Source organism: Triticum urartu, chromosome 4A (assembly GCF_056163025.1).
Source record: "Triticum urartu cultivar PI428250 chromosome 4A, HENAU_Tu73, whole genome shotgun sequence".
In the NCBI taxonomy this organism is placed as follows: domain Eukaryota; kingdom Viridiplantae; phylum Streptophyta; class Magnoliopsida; order Poales; family Poaceae; genus Triticum; species Triticum urartu.
Genome location: NC_141876.1, coordinates 4,516,725 through 4,521,566, shown reverse-complemented (window position 1 = coordinate 4,521,566; position 4,842 = coordinate 4,516,725). Strand labels below are relative to the sequence as shown.

Sequence of the window (4,842 nt, the reverse complement as noted above, 5' to 3'; positions counted from 1 at the left end):
GTTCTCCTCTGAAATAAAGAGTTGATCATCATTTTCACTTTTTTTCTGGGTATACATATATAGTTTCCTTTTCAAAAAATACTTATATAGTTTGTCTTGGTCTCTTTTTTCAGGGAATTTTATTCTTACTAGACTAAGATTTGACTAGTAATAATTAGTGGGGTGAGCATATTTTGAAGGAAAGAGTGAGCATTACTGAGTTTGTTCCCGATCAATGTCACCAAACTACATGCAAGATATGTTTCGAAATTATTGAAACTTCAGTTGCAAAATTTTGAATTTCCAAAATTAGGACATCACACACTTATGAAATTTGAGCAACTTTTTTAAAAGAACTACACTGTAATTGGAGGACTGCAGGAAATTATGTTATTTTGCTATTCCCCATAAATATAAATTCGATGGTTTTTGGGAGAGGAAAAAGTTGGATGCTTTGTCCGCTAGTGTTGTCCACTAGACGTTTCTTTTGTTTGGTACCAGATGACCCATTTTATCGATCGAGTGTTAGTAAAGCACAACCCTATATATTCAGCGGTACACACGCTTAAATAACCTCACCACACAAGCACATTGAGTAGAGAGACATGATCTATCCCCGTACTCCCACCGTGATGCTAACCAGCTGGGCATCCATTGCCATGATGATGCTGCTGCTGATCACGGTGCCAGCGGTCGCCGCCACCGGTGATCCACCAACGATGATAGGGATGCCAAACTGCAACACCACCTGTGGCAACGTGACCGTGCCTTACCCGTTTGGGATGGGCCCGGCCCGTTGCTACCGGTCGCCAGGGTTCAAGCTCACCTGCGACCACGGAAGTAGTAATGTCCCAAGGCTTCTGCTCTGGTGACGGTCATGCCGGCATGCTTGAGGTCGTCGACATCTCCCTCAACGACAGCACCATCAGGATCCACACAGTGCAGTCTGTAAACATGGGCGGCTGGTCCGGCCAGTGGAGCCTCGGTGGCGCTGAGACCAGCGGTGGGTTGTCATACTTCCTGGAACCGGGATACAACGAGCTCATCGTCACGGGCTGCAATGTGAAGGCAATGCTAAGGGGGAATGGGAGCCTCATCAGCGGCTGCACCTCTTTGTGCGGCGCTGGTTCTGTTAAGCCCGACATTTATTGTCGGCCAAACGGCAACGGCAGTGCCTGCACCACAATTGGTTACTGCAAGTCACCCATCGTGACTGCCAGCACGTCCTTGGGCATGGAGCTCAAGCGGCTCAACTACTGCCTTCCCAATCCCAAGGGCAGTGATTTGCCCGTGAATGTGCTCATCGCCCAGACCGGTTGGTTCGACTTACAGCAGTACTTGGACGTGGCTCTGAACATTACTACCAGCGACCACAAAGGTCGGGGTAAGGCTGATCAGCTCACTGTCCCCGTGAGTCTCGGGTGGGGGGTGATTCACGGCCCAGACAATTATCCTATCATCCGAGTGGAATGCCCGGAACACACAGCCCAGAGCATCTGCAAGAGCACCAACAGCTATTGCAGACAGGCCGCATACGGAGGCGCCTATTCCTGCCGGTGCATGAAGGGCTATGAGGGAAACCCTTACCTCACCGGAGGATGCCAAGGTAGCTTTGTTTACGTATCACTGTTTTTGTAAACTTGATTCTGTTTTTGCTTAACCTTACTCTTAAACAAGACAAGATGACATAGGTTGTGTACATGTAGAAGTCCAAGTCAAAGAGTGCGATCAGAATGGAACATATGGCTGCTTAGGCGACTGTGAGGAACTGCAGGGATCGTTCCGGTGCCACTGCCCCAAAGGAACCCGTGGCGACCCCACGATACCCGGTGGCTGCGTCAAGTCAGGTATGATGATCACCACATCACTAGACTGTCGATTACTGCGAGTGTGTGCAAACAATGAGACAATTAATTTGTTGGGTCGTCCGTTCTACCTGTACATGCTTGCTCAAATGTTATAGTAAACATATGTATGCCTATTTCCTAATTTTCAGGTAACTTGGACTTAATCATTGGTTTCTCGGTTGCTAGTGGCCCATGCATCCTACTTTTGATTCTTGGTGCACTCTTAATAACTCGTGATCTTAAGCAACGCAAGGTGATGGCGTTGAGACACAAGTTTTTTAGTCAAAACCGTGGACAACTGTTGAAGCAATTGGTATCTCATAGGGCAGACATCGCAGAGAGGATGCTCATTTCTTTAGAGGAGCTAGAGAATGCCACCAACAATTTTGATGAAGCTCGTAGGCTTGGTGGTGGTGGGCATGGCACTGTCTACAAAGGCATTTTGTCAGATCTGCATGTGGTGGCCATCAAGAAATCAAATATTGTGGTCAAGAGAGAAATTGATGAGTTCATAAATGAGGTTGATATGCTCTCGCAGATCAACCATAAGAATATTGTTAAGCTTCAAGGTTGTTGTCTTGAGACAGAAGTACCTTTACTCGCTTATGAGTTCATTTCCAATGGAACGTTAAGTGACCATCCTCACGTGGAGGCACCTAGATCACTACCTTGGAAAGATAGATTAAGGATAATAAGTGAAATAAGCAAAGCTCTTGCTTACCTCCACTCTGCCATTTCAGTCCCCATAATCCACAGAGATATTAAGCCTTCCAACGTACTTCTTGATGATGCCTTGACAGCCAAAGTGTCAGATTTTGGAGCTTCAAGGTATATCCCCATAGATCAAACAGGAACAACAACTGCAGTGCAGGGAACTATTGGATATTTAGACCCTATGTATTATTACACGCGACGACTAACCGAAAGTAGCGATGTCTATAGCTTTGGAGTCCTTCTTGTTGAGTTGCTTACAAGGAAGAGACCATCATTTTGTATGTCCTCCGAAGGTGATTGTATTGTCACTCGGTTTGTTGAATTACATGAGGATGACAATCTGGTCGATATACTGGATCCACAGGTTGTGGAGGAGAGGGGTAAAGAAGTGGAAGAAGTAGCTACTTTAGCTGTGTCGTGCATGAAACTGGTAGCAGGAGAGCGACCAACAATGAGGCAAGTGGAAATGGTGATGGAAGCTCTCCAACAACCTAAGGAGTGTGTACTGGGAGATTTGGCCGCTGCATCATCGAACTATCCATCTACGAGCAGAAGAGCAAAACAAAGTGAAGCGAGCAGATGTTATAGCCTGGAAGAAGAGTTCATGTTATCCGCAAGATACCCTCGGTAGTTCTGCTTTCTTGTGAGTGGATTTTGATCGATGTATGGTGCATCTCTGTTGTTATTGTCAGTTGTAAACTGACTAAGTCAGTATGCATTTTCTTTGAAAAATATGTTTTATTCTATTGTATTAACTTTTTTCAAATAGCTGTGTATATCTGAAACAATGAATTGGACTCTATTGTGTTCATTTCTCCTGCTCACTTGACCACGATGATCATCAAGAATAACCTTCGCTTTTATTCAAGAGAACAATCAAGAGATGTAGTGCAATTTATTGCACCTCTATTATCGATTGAACTACAAGTTGTACTCCCTCCGTTTCTAAATATGTCTTTTTAAAATTTCCAATATAGACTACATACAGAGCAAAAGAGTGAATCTAGACTTTAAAATATGTCCATACATCCATATGTAGTCAATATAGAAATCTATTAAAAGACATATAATTAGAAACGGAGGGAGCAGTAGTCTATCCCCGCAAAAAAAGAAGAAAAAAACTCATATTAGGCTAATGTCAACCTTCTCATAGTTAGCCGCTAAATACAGTTCGCAGACGAGGACGCTAGCTTGCTGCTACAGTGGTAATGTGGGAGGCTGGAAGTCTGGGCCCCTGCCGCGCCGATTGTCTAGTTATTGCTGTAAATTTGACTAATCTTTTGTATGTTTAGTCACGTGTACACTTGTGCGAAGTTCCACAAGCGACAACCTTATCATCTACACTTGTGCAAGCGACGCGCGATGTTCCGGATGTACATGAAATTGTCATGTATGCTATGCCTATTGATGAATGCACTTTGAGCGTTAAAGACGAGGTCGTTCATGTGTGGAGCAAGACGATGGGATAGGACTTCGGCAATAATTTTGGTCACCGCATGAATGAGACTAATTGACCTATAGTCAGCCACGCCCTCCACGCCCTGTTGGAACCGCCAGTCCCTCGCAGCTGCCCTCCTCTCGCGATCTGTTGCCGTGGCTCGAACCAACGAGGAAGAAAGAGAAGGAGGAAGAAGAACAGGGACACGACGAGGTGGTTTTCCGGTGCACAAACACCTTTCCTTGAGCACGAATTCAACACACACCCCACGCCATTACAACGATCGCCATGGCGACTCCTATACCTGGACAACACCGGGCCATGACCCGCACGCACCTGCCCACTATGCCACCCGGTCCGGCCCGCTCGACGCGAGCGCACGATGCGCTCCCGCGCGCTCCCCACGCCAAGCCCTCAACAGACCAGCGTGCTCGCCGCGTCCCCCGATCGCCAACGGCTATGCCGCGCACACGCCCGTGCGGTGTTCACCTGCATGGACACGCCCATGCACACCTACAGGCACGCCTACCCCGCGGACCCGGTGCACCCACTAGTAGAAAAAGGGTCAAATGTGAGACACATTAGTCCCGGTTTGTAACAGAACCGGCACTAATGTGTCCATTAGTGCCGGTTCCAACGGCTAGGCGGGAGGAGCTCTTTAGTACCGGTTCGTGGCGAACCTTTAGCACCGGTTCGTGCCACGAACCGGTACTAATGAAAGTGGTGGCAGGATGTAGTCAGAGTGGGGCCCCTCCAACACCTTTAGTACCGGTTCGTGCCACGAACCGGTACTAAAGGTGTTGGAGGGGCCCCACTCTGACTACATCCTGCCACCACTTTCATTAGTACAAGGTCGTCCTATAT

At 47.0% G+C, this 4,842-nt stretch overlaps 2 pseudogenes; both read left to right on the top strand.

The window, feature by feature from the left end:
• The first annotated feature begins 592 nt into the window (after positions 1-592).
• Positions 593-2,054, top strand: LOC147974280 (wall-associated receptor kinase 2-like; annotated as a pseudogene).
• Positions 1,976-3,202, top strand: LOC147974279 (wall-associated receptor kinase 3 pseudogene; annotated as a pseudogene).
• Positions 3,203-4,842: the final 1,640 nt, after the last annotated feature.